The sequence below is a fragment of the Eschrichtius robustus genome, chromosome 6 (genome assembly GCF_028021215.1).
Source record: "Eschrichtius robustus isolate mEscRob2 chromosome 6, mEscRob2.pri, whole genome shotgun sequence".
Lineage (NCBI taxonomy): Eukaryota > Metazoa > Chordata > Mammalia > Artiodactyla > Eschrichtiidae > Eschrichtius > Eschrichtius robustus.
The window spans coordinates 117980143-118001817 of NC_090829.1; positions in this window are offsets into that span (position 1 = coordinate 117980143).

Genomic DNA, 21675 nt, shown 5'->3' on the forward strand with positions numbered 1-21675 from the left:
CACATGGCCATATGGGGGCTGTTTTAGGGCACTGAAGCAGTTAATTTTATTTTAAAGACACAAGCTTAGATAACATAGATCTTTTTGACTTTGTTGAGAATTGAAATTATAAAGCATGCAAGGCTTCAGATCAAAATGCTATATCATTTTCCCCTCCCCACCTTATCTGAGGCACGTAATGCCCTTACAATGGCCCACTTCTTGAACTCTTTCCAATTTCAGTTATTTCCTATCTCTTTTAATACCTCATTGCTTTTGCATCAATTACAGCCTGACCTAAAGCTGCACTGGAAGTGGAAGTGATATATAGTGGAATCCATTTAAATGAATTTCTGATGAAAGACTAAAACTGTTAAAAGAATAAATTTACTGCACACAAATTTATACAAATCCCGTATATGCCGTGAAATCCTCTTAAATGAAAAACTGATGGAAGATTAAAATGTTAAATGAATTAAAATCCACCATACTGGTGAAATATAATGATGATTTGACCTACTAAACGAATGGTTGAAATGGAGATATAAATTTGAAGTGCTCCAATGTATGTCAATTTTAAATGTGTGACGAGCCAGCATAACACAAAAATACGGCTTTCGCTATTAAAGGAACACATTCTTTGTTGAACTAGCCATTATTTAGAAACACCTGTGTTGGTTCTTTGCATGATTAAAAAAAAAAAAAGGAAAAATATCGTGTTTCTTGCAGAAGGTAACATTATACATTAACCTCTCCTTGTTTCCTAATATTTTATCACTTGATTTCTTCAGGTTATATTTCAGCTTGCATATAGTACCTAAGGGGTCAATAAGAATTGGACCCTCCCATTGCCATTTCTACCCTTCAGTAGGGGTCCTTACTAAAGCAGAGCTTATATCTCACTCATGGAATATACATTAGCCAAAAGCTAATATTAGGATATAAATTTTCAGTGAGACACAGAGAGTTAGCCAAGCAATTCCTACTAAGAATTACTACTCTACCCATCTAATTCCAAATTTAACATTAAAAAAACTCTGTTGTAAAAAGTTCCTAGCAGTTAAAATAAGTTTGCAAACTAGTTTCTTGCCAGAAGAATTATAGGTTCCAACTCAGTTTAGGGCACAGGTGACATGTGTTTTGTTAGTAATAAACTTAAGCCTTGGTCACTCAAAAATCATACTCTCTAATTAGGTAAATTAGAAGGCTTTGATCATTGCCAGGAAAAACAACAACAACAACAACCAATTGCCCTATGGAAAACTTCACCCAGCAGTCCTTTGACCTATGTTCAGATTATATTATTACAGACAATTGCAATTAGAAGCTGTGGCCAGGAAAATCATTGTCCACACAGGCAACTCTGGCAGTGCCTAAATTTCTGAGCATATGGCCAAATACATGTGACCAGTAATTCGAGTGCATCTATTGACCATCAAATGATGTGTAACTTGTCTTAAAGGATCAAGAGGGGCAGGGCTTGTATATCAGTTAGGTCTGACCAATCCTGAACCTGCATCTAGGGAGGAATAGAAAGTTGCCTGTGGAGAACTTTCGAATTTTTCATCAACTCTAGATATTCTTGGCTTGGTAATTATCCCAAGCTTCAGTAGAATCCCTAAGGCGAAGGCAATCCCAGGGTACGGTTGGAAATGATCCAGGATGGTCTGTGGTGGCAGTTGGAATAGCCTTGAAGTATTGCAAATGTCTTGGGCACTGCAGCGTCCCTTAAATTACCGCATCTAAAAGACCAGGTGTTCTGCCTTTAGTGGATAATCTTGATGTAATTTTCTGCCGCATTAGTTATGCACCAGCTTCTAAATACCTCAAGAGCAAAAACTGAGTTTTGGTTATCTTTGCAATTCTAAGGAAACCCAGAACACTCAATAAATGTTTGTTTCCTTAAACTGAAACAGTATAGAGCAATTTTACTCTGGTTGAAGTCATAAGTAAACAAGACTTGGTGCTTTAGCACCCCCTGGGGGCCTGGGGGATGCCATAGTTGGCTTCCCCTTACATTTTTTCATTGTTTCCAAAATATTTATGAGGTGCTTAATACTAGGAATAGAATACCTATCCTCAAGAAGCTTTCTGTCAGAAACGCTGAAAGGTCCTGACTAACTGTCGTCCTGTGACTATTTATACTGCAACAGTTATTACCACGGCCTGTAGGAGGCCCGGAGATACAGTAGTAAACAAGGTATATTTCCACCCAAAGGAGCACTGATGGGGAAAGAGGCAGTTACAACTGAAGATGAGAAGTGTTCTGAGAGGGGTAAACAGAGAATGCAGAGGAGAAGTAATATCTAAACTAAAATTTGAAGGATAACTAGAAGCTGAATAGGTAAAAAGGGTGTATAAATAAGAGGAGAGCTAATCTGCCAGTTGACTTCTCTTTGTGGATTCATATATTCTGATATTTAGATTTATTGGTTCTTCATTAACAGACAGATATTTTCATTTTTCAAATAAATAATAAGAATATTTAACTTTCTCAGGAGTTTGACACTTTTTTGAATAGCTGAGTATTCATAGCTTATTCTTATGATTTCTTTCTGTACATATATATAAACCAGATAGGTCAGGTGTTTCATATAAAATTAAACACTTATTGATATTACTATTATCACCAGTGTCATCTTAGGGCTTAAAGACTTCCAGTATTTATTAGAGTCAAAGTGGAAAAGTATTCTGACATGAAAGACAACTAAGAAAGTCTAAAAAGTTATTTTTGAATATTTCAAAGACTTCTTTTTCTCAAGTCATTTTTTTAAAAAAATTTATTTATTTATTCTTGGCTGCGCTGGGTCCTCATTTCTGTGCGAGGGCCTTCCCTAGTTGCGGCAAGCGGGGGCCACTCTTCATCGCGGTGCGCGGGCCTCTCACTATCGCGGCCTCTCTTGTTGCGGAGCACAGGCTCCAGACGCGCAGGCTCAGTAGTTGTGGCTCACGGGCCTAGTTGCTCCGCGGCATGTGGGATCTTCCCAGATCAGGGCTCGAACCCGTGTCCCCTGCATAGGCAGGCAGATTCTCAACCACTGTGCCACCAGGGAAGCCCAAGTCATTCTTTTTTGATTTCTAGTTTAAATATACTAGGAATTGGAAAACCATGCAAATCTCAAATTCTACATTACAGATTGAACTGCCAAACTTCCATTTTTGTATGCACTTCATCCTTTCTACACTGAGACTTGATATAAAGTGAGGTGACAGAAGTTATGAATATCTGGTTCACCTGAAGGTGACTCAGGCTTCTCAGTTGATGTGAGCTCTCTGCTGATCCATCCTGGAACCATCTACTGCAGATTCCCTACAAAGCAGAGTTTCCAGAGGAGTAAATCTCTGATCACCTTCGTCGGAATCACCTGGAGAGCTTAGCTTTGCGAAATGCATAATCCTTGTCCCATGCCAGGTCTATCGGTTCAGCACTGGGAGGAAGGCACGGAAAACTGAGTTTTCACAACAAAAAAATAACGAAAGTAATTTTTGTGCAAGCTTCGGTTTTTAAATTGGTGAACCATGATAGAAGGTAAATCTCCAAATCATGACACCTTGAAGTGGAGCCCAGAAATTCAATTCCCCTGTTGACTAGGATTGTGATTGAGAATAATAGAAAAATTGGAAAGAAAAAAAATAACTATATATATCCCTGGTAGCATCTAGAGAGATTGGAGGGGACACAATGGTCATAGGAAGGAAAAGAGATTCTTTCCCAGCTAAGATGCAGCCGTACTCAGGAAGAACTGCAGTTCCCTAAAAGACAAGACGGAGTCAACAGCCTGTGAGAAATCATTAGGGGAAAATAGTGAGAAAAGGGAATAAACTCTGGATTTCTGGCAGGGATCACACAAGCCCTGGGCAGGTACAATATAGGTCCTCAACAAATTTTCGTTGGATGGAAGGCTGGAAATTCTGGGTCTGCTTTTTAGTGTGTCAGTGTATTGGGAACTCATACAGCTGCACAGATTCCAGGAAAATGGGACTTTATGTGTTTCAATCACAAAGATATTCTGCAAGTTGAATTGTGAATTCCTATTAGATTGCTTGCAAGTATGACATGCTGCAATGTCTCATATGGTATTTTCCTAGATACCTATAGGAGACAGATCAAGTAATATGGATGCTTTGTGCCAGGACCAATCTAAAGCAAGTTTTCCAGGTATAAATGGACAATCATGATTAATTCCTGCTTTATTTGACAGTAAATACTGACAGAATTGATCAGATAAGCATCATTTTAACTGCAGCTTCATCCAGAACTTGGTATTTAGGTCAAGAGTTAGGGGATTTAAAACAGCACCAGATAATTTCCCTGGCAAAGTGTTAAAGTTAAAAAAGCTCTTGGCCTAGGAATTCAGAGGACAAGATTACAGTGCTAATTCTGCCACTAATTCACTGTAAGAACTTGAACAGGCTATTGTACACTGATTAGTAAAATAAGAAAATTAGACTATTATTCTCAAGGCTCAGGCCAGTCATAATTAGTAGTATGCTGATGAGTAGTTAACAACTGCATTTCTAAAGGGGAAAAAGTCCTTATATTAGCATTTTCTAATTTATATGAAGTGAATACTCCCGTTTTAGCTGATTTCAAGCTATCAGTATGATGTCACTGAATGCAGAGCTGGGAAGAGATGCACACAATTCTTGTAAGCTGGAAGGTCGCAACATTCTATGGTAACATAATAATATTTTATGTAATTATTCCCCGATCTGGACATTTACTTTTTTTTCCCTTTTTTTGCTGTTCTTCGTTAAACTTTAGATTCCCAGAGGTGAAATTTCAAAGGATGTGTGTGAACATTTCTAAGGCTCTTGATAAATATTGCCAAATTATGTTCAGAAAGATTATACCAGTTTATGTACCCACAAACAGTGAGGAATGAATGCTTCGCCATACAACTGCCAACACAGGGCATTATAATTTTTAGTACAGCTTTCTTAATTTGGCAGCTTTTTCTTCTGAATTTATAGTTTCTAACTGGATAAACATTTAAGTATACTAGTTAACAATTAGTATTTCTTTCTTTGAAAATGTCTGCTCATGAATTTTGCCATTTGTCTATTGTATTCTTCATGAGTTTTTCTAATTAATTTTTATAAGTACTTTAAAAGTTGTCTCTAACACTTTGTTAATATGTTGCAAATATGTGATTATAAAGTTGTTTAATGTCCTGAAGTATTGTATCTTTTTTGAATTTTTTAAAAAAAATTTAAAATTATTATTTATTTTTTATCTTTTGACGCCCTTCACCCATTTTTCCCACCTTCCAGCCCTCGCCTCTGGCAACCACAAATCTGTTTTTTGTACCCATGAGCTTGGTTTCTTTCCTCTTTCCTTTCTTTTTTTTTTTAGATTCCACATATAAGAGAGAGAATATGGTATTTGCCATTTGTCTTTCTCTATCTGACTTTTTTTTTTTTAACATCTTTATTGGAGTATAACTGCTTTACAATGTTGTGTTAGTTTCTGCTGTGTAACAAAGTGAATCAGCTATATGTACACATCCCCATATCCCCTCCCTCTTGCGTTTCCCTCCCACCCTCCCTATCCCACCCCTCTAGGTTGTCACAAAGCACCAAGCTGATCTCCCTGTGCTATGCGGCTACTTCCCACTAGCCATCTATTTACATTTGGTAGTGTATATATGTCAATACCACTCTCTCACTTTGTCCCAGTTTACCCTTCCCCCTCCCCATGTCCTCAAGTCCATTCTCTATGTCTGCGTCTTTATTCCTGTTCTGCCCCTAGGTTCCTCAGAAGCAATTCATTTTTTTTTTTTTTAGATTCCTTATATATCTGTTAGCATACGATATATATTTTTATCTTTCTGACTTACTTCACTCTGTATGACAGACTCTAGGTTCATCTACCTCACTACAAATAACTCAATTTCGTTTCTTTTTATGGCTGAGTAATATTCCACTGTATATATGTACCACATCTTCTTTATCCATTCATCTGTTGATGGACACTTAGGTTGCTTGCATGTCCTGGCTATTGTAAATAGAGCAGCAGTGAACATTGTGGTACATGACTCTTTTTGAATTATGTTTTTTTCAGGGTATATGCCCAGTAATGGGATTGCTAGGTCATATGGTAGCTCTATTTTTAGTTTTTTAAGGAGCCTCCATACTGTTCTCCATAGTGGCTGTATCAATTTACATTCCCACCAACAGTGCAAGAGGGTTCCCTTTTCTCCACACCCTCTCCAGCATTTATTTGTAGATATTTTGATGATGGCCATTCTCACTGCTGTGAGGTGATACCTCATTGCAGTTCTGATTTGCATTTCTCTAATGATTAGTGATGTTGAGCATCTTTTCATGTGTTTGTTGGCAATCTGTATATCTTCTTTGGAGAAATGTCTATTTAGGTCTTCTGCTCATTTTTGGATTGGGTTGTTTCTTTTTTTGATACTGAGCTCCATGAGCTGCTTGTATATTTTAGAGATCAATCCTTTGTCAGTTGCTTTGTTTGGAAATATTTTCTCCCATTCTGAGGGTTGTCTTTTTGTCCTGTTTGTGGTTTCCTTTGCTGTGCAAAAGCTTTTAAGTTTCATTAGGTCACATTTGTTTATTTTGTTTTTATTTCCATTTCTCTAGGAGGTGGGTCACAAAGGATCTTTCTGTGATTTATGTCATAGAGTATTGTGCCTATGCTTTCCTCTAAGAGTTTTATAGTGTCTGGACTTATATTTAGGTCTTTAATCCATTTTGAGTTTATTTTGTGTATGGTGTTAGGAGTGTTCTAATTTCATTCTTTTACATGTAGCTGTCCAGTTTTCCCAGCACCACTTATTGAAGGAGCTGTCTTTCTCCATTGTATACTCTTGCCACATTTATCAAAGATAAGGTGACCATATGTGTGTGGGTTTATCTCTGGGCTTTCTATCCTGTTCCATTGCTCTATATTTCTATTTTTGTGCCAGTACCATACTTCTTGATTACTGTAGCTTTGTAGTATACTCTGAAGTCTGGGAGCCTGATTCCTCCAGCTCCGTTTTTCTTTCTTCAGATTGTTTTGGCTATTCAGGGTCTTTTGTATTTCCATACAAATTGGGAAATTTTTTGTCCTAGTTCTGTGAAAAATGCCTTTGGTGGTTTGATAGGGATTGCATTGAATCTGTAGATTACTTTGGGTTGTATAGTCATTTTTACAATGTTGATTCTTCCAATCCAGGAACATGGTATATCTCTCCATCTGTTTGTATCATCTCTATTTTCTTTCATCAGTATCTTATAGTTTTCTGCATACAGGTCTTTTGTCTCCTTAGATAGGTTTATTCCTAGGTATTTTATTCTTTTTGTTGCAATGGTAAATGGGAGTGTTTCCTTAATTGCTCTTTCAGATTTTTCATCATTAGTGTATAGGAATGCAAGAGATTTCTGTGCATTAATTTTGTGTCCTGCCGCTTTACCAAATTCGTTGATTAGCTCTACTAGCTTTCTGGTAACAACTTTAAGATTCTGTATGTATTGTATCATGTCATCTGCAAACAGTGACAGCTTTACTTCTTCTTTTCCAATTTGGATTCCTTTTATTTCTTTTCCTTCTCTGATTGCTGTGGCTAAAACTTCCAAAACTATCTTGAATAATAGTGGTGAGAGTGGGCAACCTTGTCTTGTTCCTGATCTTCTAGGAAATGGTTTCAGTTTTTCACCATTGAGAACGTTGTTGGCTGTGGGTTTGTCACATGTGGCCTTTATTATGTTGAGGAAAGTTCCCTCTATGCCTACTTTGTGGAGAGTTTTTATCATAAATGGGTGTTGAATTTTGTCAGAAGCTTTTCTGCACCTATTGAGATGATCATATGGTTTTTCTCCTTCAATTTGTTACTATGGTGTGTCACATTGATTGATTTGCATATATTGAAGAATCCTTGTATTCCTGGGATAAACCCCACTTGATCATGGTGTATGATCCTTTTAATGTGCTGTTGGATTCTGTTTGCGAGTATTTTGTTGAGTGTTTTTGCATCAGAGATACTGGCCTGTAGTTCTCTTTTTTTGTGACACCTTTTTCTGTATTTGGTATCAGGGTGATGGTGGCCTCATAGAATGAGTTTGGGAGTGTTCCTCCCTCTGCTATATTTTGGAAGAGTTTGAGAAGGAAAGGTGTTAGCTCTTCTCTAAATGTTTGATAGAATTCACCTGTGAAGCCATCTGGTCCTGGGCTTTTGTTTGTTGGAATATTTTTAATCACAGTTTCAATTTCAGTGCTTGTGATTGGTCTGTTTATACTTTCTATTTTTCCTGGTTGAATCTTGGAAGGTTGTGCTTTTCTAAGAATTTGTCCATTTCTACCAGGTTGTCCATTTAAATGGCATATAGTTGCTTGTAGTAATCTCTCATGATCCTTTGTATTTCTGCAGGGTCAGTTGTTACTTCTCCTTCTTCATTTCTAATTCTGTTGAGTCTTCTCCCTTTTTTTCTTGATAAGTCTGGCTAATGGTTTATCAATTTTGTTTATCTTCTCAAAGAACCAGCTTTTAGTTTTATTGACCTTTGCTATCATTTCCTTCATTTCTTTCTCATTTATTTCAGATCTGATCTTTATAATTTCTTTCCTTCTGCTAACTTTGGGTGTTTTTGTTCTTCTTCTCTAATTGCTTTATTTGTAAGGTTATGTCGTTTGAGATTTTTCTTGTTTCTTGAGGTAGGATTGTATTGCTATAAACTTCCCTCTTGGAACTGCTTTTGCAGCATCCCATAGGTTTTGGGTCGTCGTGTTTTCATTGTCCGTTGTTTCTAGGTATTTTTTGATTTCCTCTTTGATTTCTTCAGTGATCTCGGTTATTTAGTAGCATATTGTTTAGCCTCAATGTGTTTGTATTTTTTACAGTTTTTTTCTTGTAATTGATATTTAGCCCCATAGCATTTTGGTCGGAAAAGATACTTGGTACGATTTCAAATATCTTAAATTTACCAAGGCTTGATTTGTGACCCAAGATATGGTCTATCCTGGAGAATGTTCCATGAGCACTTGAGAAGAAACTGTATTCTGTTGTCTTGGATCTAATGTCCTATAAATATAAATTAAGTCCATTTTTTTTAATGTATCATTTAAAGCTTGTGTTTCCTTATTTATTTTCATTTTGGATGATCCGTCCACTGGTGAAAGTGGGGTGTTAAAGTCCCCTACTATGATTGTGTTTCTGTCGGTTTCCCCTTTTATGGCTGTTAGCATTTGCCTTATGTATTGAGGTGCTCCTATGTTGCGGACATAAATATTTACAACTGTTATATCTTCTTCTTGGATTGATCCCTTGATCATTATGTACTGACCTTCTTTGTCTCTTGTAATAGGCTTTATTTTAAAGTCTATTTTTTGTCATATGAGAATTGCTACTCCAGCTTTGTTTTGATTTCCATTTACATGGAATATCTTTTTCCATCACCTCACTTTCAGTCTGTATGTGTCCCTAGGTCTGAAGTGAGTCTCTTGTAGACAAAATATATATGGGTCTTGTTTTTGTATCCATTCAGCCAGTCTATGTCTTTTGGTTGGAGCATTTAATCTATTTATATTTAAGGTAGTTATCGATATGCATGTTCCTATTACCATTTTTTTAATTGTTTTGGGTTTGTCATTGTAGGTCTTTTCCTTCTCTTGTGTTTCCTGCCTAGGGAAGTTCCTTTAGCATTTGTTGTAAAGCTGGTTTGGTGGTGCTGAATTCTCTTAACTTTTCCTTTTCTGTAAAGGTTTTAATTTCTCCATCAAATCTGAATGAGATCCTTGCTGGGTAGAGTAATTTTTGTTGTAGGTTTTTCCCTTTCATCACTTTAAATATGTCCTGCCACTCCCTTCTGGCTTGTAGAATTTTTGCTGAAAGATCAGCTGTTAACCTTATGGGGATTCCCTTGTATGTTATTTGTTGCTTTTCTCTTACTGCTTTTAATATTTTTTCTTTGCATTTAATTGTTGATAGTTTGATTAATATGTGTCTTGTCGTGGTTCTCCTTGGATTTATCCTGTATGGACTCTATGCGCTTCCTGGACTTGATTGACTATTTCCTTTCCCATATTAGGGAAGTTTTCAACTATAATCTCTTCAAATATTTTCTCAGTCCCTTTCTTTTTCTCTTGTTCTTCTGGGACCCCTATAATTCGAATGTTGGTGCATTTAATGTTGTCCCAGAGGTCTCTGAGACCATCCTCAAGTTTTTTCATCTTTTTTCTTGATTCTGCTCTGTGGTAGTTATTTCCACTATTTATCTTACAGGTCACTTTTCCGTTCTTCTGCCTCAGTTTTTCTGCTATTGATTCCTTCTAGAGAATTTCTAATCTCATTTATTGCATTGTTCATCATTGTTTATTTGCTCTTTAGTTCTTCTAGGTCCTTGTGAAACGTTTCTTGTATTATCCCCACTCTATTTCCAAGATTCTGGATCATGTTTACTATCATTACTCTGAATTCCTTTTCAAGTAGACTGCCTATTTCCTCTTCATTTGTTTGGTCTGGTGGGTTTTTACCTTGCTCCTTCATCTGATGTGTGTTTCTCTGTCTTCTCATTTTGCTTAATTTACTGTGTTTGGTGTCTCCTTTTTGCAGGCTGCAGGTTTGTAGTTCCCATTGTTTTTGGTGTCTGCCCCCAGTGGGTAAGTTTGGTTCAGTGCGTTGTGTAGGTTTCCTGGTGGAGGGGACTGGTGACTGTGTCTTGCTGGATGAGGCTGGCTCTTGTCTTTCTGGTGGGCAGGACTGTGTCTGGTGGTGTGTTTTGGGGTGTCTGTGAACTTAGTATGATTTTCGGCAGCCTCTCTGCTAATGGGTGGGGTTGTATTCCTGTCCTGCTAGTTGTTTGTAATGGTTGTCCAGCACTGGAGCTTGCTGGTTATTCAGTGGAGCTGAGTCTTAGCATTGAGACGGAGATCTCTGGGAGAGCTCTCACTGATGGATATTACGTGGGGTAGGGAGGTCTCTGGTGGTCCAATGTCCTGAACTCGGCTCTCCCACCTCAGAGGCTCAGGCCTGACACCTGGCCTGAGCAACAAGACCGTGTCAGCCACATGGCTTTGGGAAGTCTGAGGTCTTCTGCCAGCATATAGTAGGTGTTCTGTAGGAGTTGTTCCACATGCAGATGTATTTTTGATGTATTTGTGGGGAGGAAGGTGATCTCCACATCTTACTCCTCCACCATCTTGAAGGTCCTCTCTCTATTTGACTGCTTTCACTAAGCTGAATGCCCTCAAGGTCCATGATTTCATCCTTTTTTATGGCTGAATAATAGTTTATGGTATATATTGGGTTGGTGAAAACGTTTGTTCAGATTTTTCCATAAGATGGTGCAGAAAAACCCAAACTAATGCTTTGGCCATCTATATATGTATAGTATATATATATCTCACATCTTCTTTATCCATTCATCCATCAGTGGACACTTAGGATATTTCCATATCTTGGCTGTTATAAATAGTGCTGCAGAGAACATGGGGGTGCAAGTATCTTTTTGAGTTAATGTTTTCATTTTCTTCAGATAAATACCCAGAAGTAGAATTGCTGGATCATATGGTAGTTCTTTATTTTAATTTTTTGAGGAAACTCCACACTCTTTTCCATAATGGTTGCACCAGTTTAAATTCCCACCAACAGTGCACAAGACTTGTCTTTTTTCCACGTCCTTACCAAAATGTGTTGTTTCTTGTCTTTTTGATAATAGCCATTCTAACAGGTGTGAGCTGATATCTCATTGTAATTTGTATTTTACCTTTTAAAATTAAATCTGTGGAGAGTTTGCCATGCCTTCACCAACTTTTCTGGGTTTTATTTTACATTTAGTTATTTAAACCATCTGAATTTACTTTGACATATAGTATATGAAAAGGCTCTGCAATGTATATCCCCCCCCCCAGATTTTGCCAATTTCTACTGCCTCTTTTTTGAAATATCTCTCTCTTCCCAACTTAATTTATGACATCATCTTCATCAAATGTTGAATTTTAATATGTTTAGGGATCTGTTTTTGCCCACACAACCTTTTCTATTTATCTGTCTACTCTCATGCCAGTACTTTCCTATGGTAATATATGCCATGTTATAATTAATTTCAGTATCTATTAGGTAAGTCCTATAGTTAAAAGGCCCATAGTTAAAAGATTTCAAAGAACTAAACGTTTATAAGTAGTAAGTAATCCTGAAACGTATTTATAAAACTGGCTTATTCCATTGAGAATGTGGTGGTGGTGATGGTGGTAGGGAATCAATTGTAGTTCCACAGGACAAACGCATTTATATCTATATTCCACAATCATCGGCTTGGTAGCAGTTATCTGCAATTTAAAGGGTTGTTAAAAATCTTAAAAGCAATGAAAGCTGCAGAAATGCTGTAGAATCAGGTGACCTGAAAGAATGTGTTTAGGCAACACTTAGTTTTCAGCCCATTTCGAAGTTTTTCACACTTTTTCCTGTTGTCTCTGTGGTAGGCAGAATAATGGCTCCCTAGATGTCCATGTCCTAACCCCAGAGCCAATGAATATGTTACCTTGCTTGATAAAACAGATTATGCAATTGTGATTACATTGAGGATCTTGAGGTTGGGAGATTGTCATGGATTATCCAGGTAAGCTCATTGCAATCACAAGGATCCTTGTAATAAAAGAGAGAGGGAGGAGAATCAGAATCAGAGAGGATGTGATGATGGAGCAGAGGTCCAACTGATGCAATTGCTGGCTCTGAAAATGGTGGGAGGACGCCATGAACTAAGGAATGCAGGTGGCCTCTAGAAACCAGAAAAGGCAAGGAAACATATTCTCCCCAGGACCTTCAGTAGAAAGGCAGGCTTGCTGACATCTTGCTCTTAGCTTGGTGAGACCCATTTCTGACTTTTGACCTCAGAACTATAGCATAATAAATTTGTGTTATTTTAAGCCACTAAGTTTGTGATAATATTTTTACAGAAGCAATAGGACATTAATACAGTCTCCAATCACCCTCCACTTTAAGATCATAATTATCTCAAAGAAGGATTATTCTTGATCACATAAAAGACTGGTCCCACTCTTTTTGCCCTGATTATTTACACAGGTGCAGCAAGAATGCTAATGAACCTCTTTGAGATTGCTTTGCAAATCTACAGCTGTATAGTATCAAACAACCACTGAGGCCTTAAACTTAATTTCTGTCTGAAAGTTTCCATAAGGAATCTCTGATTGAACCTTAATAAACATTTCATTTGTTCTCATAAGACTAGAAAAACAAGCCCAAGAAAACATCTACTCCAGATTTCATCTGCAGTACCTTATAAATTTGCGTGAATTCCTCTATTCTGAGTACCCCCTAATTTTTGTCTCCTGCCTTGTAAGAAAGAGCCCATCTTACCACCTATAAGACCAGAACCTTGTGAGCCAATGTTCCTGGGGGGGCTTTGTAGCCATGTGTTCCATTTGTAACATCAACTTCTTAAAGGCGACTTGTCATATTTGATCAAATGTACTTTATTTTCAAAAGTGACATTTCAGGTGAGGCATTGGTTGCATAATTGACTTGTCCAATTATAATCTGGTTAAACAGAGAACAGATTCCTATTGAACCTACACACATAACTATATTACCATCAAAAGTAAAGACACTCAGAGCTTTGGAATTCTAGGAAGTCAGTGAGAATCAGTTATTATTTTAAGACGTTTAATTTTAGTTTACACAAGTAGCATTTACTAAATTGTTGTGCATTATAAATAGCTTTAAAGAAGATAGGACTTCTTCATCTACCCAGAAAATAGAAAAATAAAACAATAATATTCTAAAATAACTACTACAATAAAAATTCCTCATCAGTTCACTTAGATCTATTAAATTAATTCTTGACCTGCTGGATCTTGGGCTACCAGTTTCATGAAGCCATCTACTTTTCAACTAAAAGCAGCTGTGAAAATCCAGAGCCATCCACTGTTAGATTCTGAGAACAAACTTTTTCTGTAAGAACTCAGGTGGTAAATATTTTAAGATTTGCAAGCCAGATGTTCTCTGTTACAACTGTTCAACTCCACAATTATAGCAAAAAATCAGCCAGAGACAATACATAAATAACTGGGCATGAATATGTTTCAATAAAATTTTATTTACAAAAACATGCAGTGGATATTTTTGGCCAGCAGGCCATAGATCACTGACTCTTGCTATAAAAAATGTAAGATCAGCCCTGATATATGAACACTTTGAAGTACAGGCTTTTTCCTTGAGGCTCTGAAACTCTCCTTCTTTGTTGAAGACACAACCTCTTCCCTGTAGCTTATAGTGGAACCCCCATGAAAGCATCAGAATAAAACAAATACTATCTGAAGATGACACAGAATTAATGGCTGTGGTTAATTTATTACTGATAATTTTTAAATGTGAAAATTTGATGAGGTTTCTGATATGAATAATACAATTGAAAAGCAGCAGATGATTGTTTCTGTGACATGAAAAATAAAGACAATAAAGCCATTTCAAAAAACAGTTCCTGAGTAATGATTAAGTCTATTTTCAAAGATGTCTTTGAATGTTATACCTAATTTATTAAATGGAAGAGCAGTTTTAAGAGAAGAAGTCTTAAGATATAGCATAAAATAATTCTGAGAGGTAATATACATGACATACAAAGAATATAGCAAGGATATCAAGTAAGGAGTTTCAGCAAGTCTGGAATAGGGCCTCAACATGTGTAAAACTCTTTGGCTAAGTTTCATGTTCATCTCCAATTAAGAACCACTGGCCTGGGACTTCCCTGGTGGCACAGTGGTTAAGAATCTGCCTCCCAATGCAGGGGACACCGGTTCGATCCCTGGTCCGGGAAGATCCCACATGCTGTGGAGCAACAAAGCCCGTGTGCAACAACTACTGAGCCTGTGCTGTAGAGTCCACAAGCCACAACTACTGAGACCCACGTGCTGCAACTACTAAAGCCCACATGCCTAGAACCTGTGCTCTGCAACGAGAGAAGCCATCTCAACGAGAAGCCCCCACTCACCACAACCAGAGAAAGCCCACGTGCAGAAATGAAGACCCAACACAGCCAAAAATAAATTAAAAAAAAAAAAAGAAGAAAGAAACACTGGCCAGAAAACGCTAACTTTTGGGAGGAATGGGATTTGATTTTACCCTACTTATAAGCACCTGAGATATCCTGGTATGGTTTTGTGGATGCTGGCAGAAGACATGAGACTCCTTGGTCAGTGATAAAGGACTTTATTGCTCACATCACAGAAAACAGCATAAGCATAAAAAGTTGCATTAGTTTCCCTTGTCCCCAAGTCCCACAGGGGTGACAGAAAGAGCCCAGATGGATGCTGTACATGCAGAGGGTTTATGTCACAGCCCGAGGAACACTGAGTTTGGGCAAATCCATTGCTTCCATCGCAAGCAGTAAGCAAGGCTAATCTTTGTCTCAGAGGGAAACAGAACCTTGTTCCTCCACATTACTCATGAGAGCACAACCCCAAGAACTGGCGCAGGTGAAAGAGCAGTCAGGGTCTTGAAATCTTTGCATTCCCAGCAAGACACCCAAGAGCACAAGCAACCCATGTCTCTTTCAACAGATTCAAATGAAAAAAGTAAGGCTGTGGCAATAACTAAATTTGTGACAGATGATGCTATATTGTGGTGGCTTAACATCATCACATAAAGTACTCTAGAACTCTGATAAATACATAAGACAGACTATTGCACAAGGATTTTGATCAGTGTTTCACCAGAGGTAAAAATGTATTATATAAAGTAAGGCATTGACAAATCTTCAGGGACTTGATATAAAACATACAATTTCTGAAATATTTATAACTCTTCTAACCGAAAACTTTTCCCATGCAACTCTTATAAAGTAGCATATCAAACAAAACTAATTAGTTCTAGCATCTCTTTTTATAAGCCAAAGAACAAATCTGTGTGATTTTTCAGGGGACTTCTGGGAAATTCCAAATATAGCTTAAGAGTAAAAGAAATGCTGACTATTTTATTTTATTTTTTCTATACTTAAGACATGAATTTGGGAAGGCTAAAATCAAAACATTTTAAGAGGAGATCTGGAGCATGATTAAAATAAGATCATGAGTGCCTGAGAAATAATACTTCATTACCTATTTAAGTAAAGTGACAATAAAATGTTTAAAAATAAACGTGACTGTAGAAACCTTAGCTCTTTCATAAGTGAGGAACCTTTGTTCTTTCTCTTTTTTTGTTTTGCATAATAAAGAAATCAAGTCAACAAAAAGCACAGAAAATTATTCTGATAAAATACAGAATCTCTGCTATCATCTGGATTGCTTAGTAGAAGGAAAGCAATTGTATTTCCACTGGGCAAAATTCATTTGTATGTCTGTGGACAAGAATCATTTACATTGCTATTAGTTATCTACAACGAAAAGAACTGTAAACAGCTCAAAGACAGTGAAAGGACAGAGAATCTGTGGAATCTGAGAATAAGATAACCCAGAGGATATGCTTATACACAATCTTCTTAACCCATTGTAAAGTCTTTCATGACTTCCTTCTATATCCATAAAAGGTAGTTTTAAAACGATCATTCATTTCTAACTTTGTTGTATTTTAAAGGCCAAAACGATCTAGAAACTCCAGAAAAAGTATTTACACAGGAGTAATCTGAATGATAAGAAAGTATGATATTTCTGAGAAACAGAAACCAAAACTCTCAAGTGAGTGTTAAGGTCCCATTTCTGTAAATGAAATTCATCGTCCAGTCCTCTTAAAATGCATTATACTTATGATTTGTTTCAATTTAGCTGTAGGAAGAATAATTAAAGTTATATTAACTGAAGGAATCTAAAATGGTAGATCATACAAATAATCTAAGATAAAAATGTGAGTTGGAATGAAACTTAGTTGATTACTATATTATGATAGAAATGCTAGCTGCTCTAACAAACACTCATATCTCAGTGTTAATAAAGTTTTATTTCTTGCTCAAAGAAAATTCTTGTGCATTGGGCAACTTTCCTGTCTCCTTCAAGTGAGACCCAGGCATCTGAGTTCCTTCCATTGTGTGGTTCTGCCATTTGGAGTCTTTCATTTCCAGACATACAGGGTAAGCAAATGAAGAATCTCATGGGAGATTTTAGGCACTAAACCTGGAGTTGACTTTCAACACTTTCATTCCCATTGTCTTTGTCTGAACTAGGTACGCGACCCTAACTCAATGGCAAAGAATGCAGAGAAATGTGTTCGTATTTTGTGCATAGAAAAAGGAACAGGCTTCTGAGTAGCACCAGTCACTTCCACAATCATTATGACTAATTTAATTAATTTTCAGCTAAAAACTATTCCTTACGAACTATGCTAATTGATTTATCTTTTCTGAATTCTTTTAATTTTTTATCTCTATTATTTTATAGTCAATGGAAAATTGCCCAACTGCCTGATCCCTTGTCACTCTGAAGACCCCATCTGGAAGACTACTAACAGAGCAAAAGCTCTATCACATTCAGAAGAGGACAACCATGTGGAAATAAATGAGCAATGGAGCCTACATGGGTATCAACGTGTCTTTCGATGCTTCGTGCATAATCAGCTATTTATTTCAATATTTTGTATGTCATCAGCACTTTGTCTGACAGCTCCATTTGTTCACTTTCATACTTCTTTTGGATAAACAGTGCATGTAATAGTTCCGTTTTAGAACAGCACATTAATCTTCCCTTGTTAAGGGATGACTTGTCCTCGCACTTATCATCACACTTCTCCTGTGATATGACATCATCTCCCCATTTGCTGAGATAAATTCCAAACAGCAAAAAATCACATGGGCCTTTGAATTTCTACATTTGTCTACTTGATTTGCAGCACAATGTGGAAATATAGGGGGAGGGGGAAACTACTCATTGATAAAGCATTTTTTTCTTGGGACTTTTATATTTCTCTCAGTGTTGAGAGACTCTAAGAGACCTAAGCTAATTGCGTGGATTGGCCAGTAGGTTAAATCAAGCCATGCCAGGTAAGCTAAACGTCCACCCATCTACAGCACAGTAGACTGGTGGTAACTTGCCAATCTGCAGCCATAGGGATTCTGTCTTCTGTAGCGTTGAGCAATAACAGCCGTAAGCTGATGACTACACTTAAAGCAATTCTGGAAGTTTTCCTTACAGACAACAAGCCATAAAAATTGTGATTCATTTATACAATAATGTATGAGTTAAGTCCTGTCCAAAAGGTAATGCAGAGAAACAGCACATTAACAGTGTTTGTGGGCTCAGAAAGGGCATTCAGCAGCCACGTTTCACTCTAAGTTAAGCACTATCATTAAGTTCCTATCAGATTCTATTTGAACCTTTAATTTACTACGGTGACTCTGAAAACTTCACCTCTACTCCACCTCTCACCCTTCCTGTTTGTGAGCTCAGCTTGGAATCTGACTACTCTAAACTGTAGAGGAAAGTTGCTAGGTTTGGCATTTTAACATGTCACTATGAAAGATATATTGCAACTGAATATGTGTGCAGTAATATGTGTGTAGTAATCCTTGCCCTTAAAAATCTAGTGTGATAATGAGAAATATATATTTGATCTTTGTCCCCAGTTCTTGACACAGATTTTCTAAAACCCTTGGAATTTCCTGAGTGATAAAGATGATAAAAGCATATTTTGTTATTCACAAAGCCTCTTTCAAGCATACATGAGTTTATACTAATAAGGTGACTCTTGGTAGGTCCCTGAGTAGCTTCAGGTTGGGGGCTGGTTGCCAAACAGACCAACCATGTGATTAGAGGATTGGAACTTTCAGTCCCCCCCACCCCCAGGCCACCAGGGAAGGAAGAAGATTGGGTTCGATCACCTATGGCCAGCGATTTAGTCAATCATGCCTACATAATGGAACCTCCATAAAACCCTTAAATGATGGGGTTTGAAGATCCTCCAGGTTGGTGAACACACTGAAGTGCTAGGAGAGGGGCACACCCAGAGGGGGCATGGAAGTTCCGTGCGTCTTCCCTTATATCTTGTCCTATACATTTCTCCCATTCGGTTGTTCCTCAGTTGTATCTTTTATAATAAACTGTTAATAGTAAGTAACTATTTTCCTGAATTCTGTGAGCTTGTCTAGCAAATTATTGAACCTGAGGAGGAGGTTGTGAGAACTCCCTGAAATTATAGCTGGTGGGTCAGAAGTATAGATGGAAACCTGAGACTTACTGTGACAGTCCTATGGGTCTGAGCCCTTAAGCTCTGGGACCTGTGCTAACTCTTTGTAGTTAGTATCAGAAATTTGAATTGTAGGACACTTGGTTGTGTCCAGAGAATCGGAGAATTGGTTGCTGGGTGAAAGAAAAAACCCACACATTTCGTGTCAGAAGTTTTGTGAGTAAAAACGTGATCACGTCTAGCTATGGAGAAAATATATTTGCACGTAAAAAAGCAGATGACAATCCAAAATTACAAATGTATATATTCGAATGAGTCTTACCAATATTATTTCTGGAGTGTTCAGGAAAATTTTCACAAAGAAGATAGAAGATCTTATTATCAAAGAGGAAGACTGAAGCAGCGAGAAGACTAAGAAGAATGAGATACATATCCATACAACCATAATGTGTTGATATATCTTCCCACTAGAATGCCATCCCCATGAGCGTAGGATCATCTGCTGTATTCAGTGCTGAATCCCCAGTCCCAGGCATATCCTATGTCATCTCCATGTAGAATGGCTTTGATGGAAGGAAGACTGGCATTCCCTAACATCCAGGACACTAGACATAGAGAACACACACACACGTGCACACACACACACATATTGACCAATTAGTCACGGACTTTATACAGTGGTTATCAACCTCATAGAACTCTTTCCTCCAGAGGAAACATACAGTAGGTATTTCAGGTTTAACATTTATAGCTGATATATCAACAATGGATTAGAAGGGAAACTTAAGGGTATATCTAAGAAAGCAAGTATTTTGATCCCTTAAAATGAACCTGACGTTCCTATAAGAAACAAAAAATTCAACGTCTGGAATGACAAAAAAAGACACAGCAAAATCTAGACCACTTCAACCATTAGTGTCAAAAGTACTGAATTGAGAATTAGTGAACCTAAAATAAGAGTTTCTTTATAGTTTACACTTATTTTTTAATTTTTAAAAAGATTTTTATTGAAGTACAGTTGACTTTAAATATTATACTAGGTTCAGGTGTACTGTTTATAATTGTTGTTCCCAAGGTGGAATGGAGAGGGAACAGAAACAGAAAATATTGATATGTTTTAAATAGTTCTAGGTAACTTAAAGAGAAAAGAGCAGTCCTCAGAGTCATTTGAAGGCTCTACATCACAAGATGAAACAAAAGGTGAGAGCTCTAAAGTGACCAGGCCCACAGGATGCCCAAGAAACCAGAAGATTTGGTGCATTAAGTCAAACAACTACAAATTCAATGAAAATTCAGTCTTGTAGTGGTAGAAGCTTATTTGCGGGCTATCTTTTCCATCTCATTTATTTATCACTCTGGCAACACACAAACTTGAAACTGCATGCACTTGAGAATTAAATGTATAAGATGTATAAAGCACTTAGAACAGTCTACCATATAAGTTCTCAATAAATACTGATGACTCTGCTAAAATAATAAGTATATTAATAAATATTTTTGGTTTTGGATAGCCAAAATATTTTGTTGTACTCATGAAAGCTCCTTCAGTGTCATCACCTATTTTAACCATGGCTTCACATTATCCTGTCATGAAATTCTACCTTTCACCCAGTATCCCAGCAAGGGGTTCTTGCACCAGAATGCACTAACACCAAAGAATCTGAAGCATGCATGATAAAGGCCATTTCTACAGTGAATAACAAACAGTATTTATGAAATTTGGTTGGTGCTCAGCTCCCCAGGGTATATTCTTTGGTCTCTGTTCGTCCCACTATCTACTGCTTTGCTCCTATTTATATCATCTTCATCAAATAATATGTCTATCAGGGGAGTTGGAGGCGGGGCATGAAGGTAGAAACCAAATGTATGAAATCTTCAACCCACCACAATGGCTTCACTTTATCAGTACTGGTAGGAGGCTTGTTATAGGATTAAAAAAAAAAAGTGCAGAAATATTCATATAAGAATCAGGAGATCCAAGGCATAGTTCAAATTTTGCCACTGAGTGACGTTGGGACTAGTTACTTAAATTCTGTGACTGCAATAATATGTTCAAATTAGAAAAATTTCCAGATCCCTTCCAGTTCTAAATTCTCTGACCAATTAATCCACTATTTCCCAAGATACTCAAGAATAACCTATAAATAGGAAGGGGCAGGTCTTTCTCCCACCTCATCACATTGTCATTTCCAACATGCACTATTGCTTTCTAAGTTTTTAAATGAAATCCTCTAACAAACCCAATGATTCCTCCATTACTCACCATGAACAAAAGGGCCACATTTGTTTCCCAATCTCCAGAAATATTTGAATAAACATATGGTATAGCAACAAGATCCCTGGACCCAGAAGATCTGGATCCAACCTCTGATTTTACCATTTACTAGCAGTTTTACTATAAAAATAATATCAGTTAAAGAGTTGCAGTTACATTGGAGATTTTTGTGTTTGATTTCACTTACTTTAGAGAAGAGCAACACATCCTGAGAGATTAATGATACACACTTCTAGAGATATAATGGAAGCCTAGTGGGGTTTTTTTCAATACTTTGAAAGCAATGGTTAAGAAAACAAAATTAGCACCAAAAGATGTTCTTCAGAGTCAGCTCTACCCACCACCAGAGCCTCC